Source organism: Orcinus orca, chromosome 2 (genome assembly GCF_937001465.1).
Source record: "Orcinus orca chromosome 2, mOrcOrc1.1, whole genome shotgun sequence".
NCBI lineage: Eukaryota > Metazoa > Chordata > Mammalia > Artiodactyla > Delphinidae > Orcinus > Orcinus orca.
Genome location: NC_064560.1, coordinates 167,371,339 through 167,371,600, shown reverse-complemented (window position 1 = coordinate 167,371,600; position 262 = coordinate 167,371,339).

The following is a 262-nucleotide window of genomic DNA, read 5'->3' as shown; positions in this document are numbered from 1 at the left end:
CGCGCCCCGCCGCGCCGCCCCATGACGTCACCGCCGCCTCGCCCCGCCCAGGCCCCGCCGCCTCGCCCCCAACCAGCCCCCGGCACACCTTCCGGCAAGCCCCGCCCACTGCTGCTCATTGCCCCGAACGCCCTCGCTGATGTCACTCGGCTCTGGCCCAGGCTCTCCGGCCAAGGACAAACCCCTGCCGCTGACGCCACAGGGCCAAGATCGGGGCCCGGCCAATAAGAGTGCGGTCACGGACAGGTGTGTCCCTGGGCGG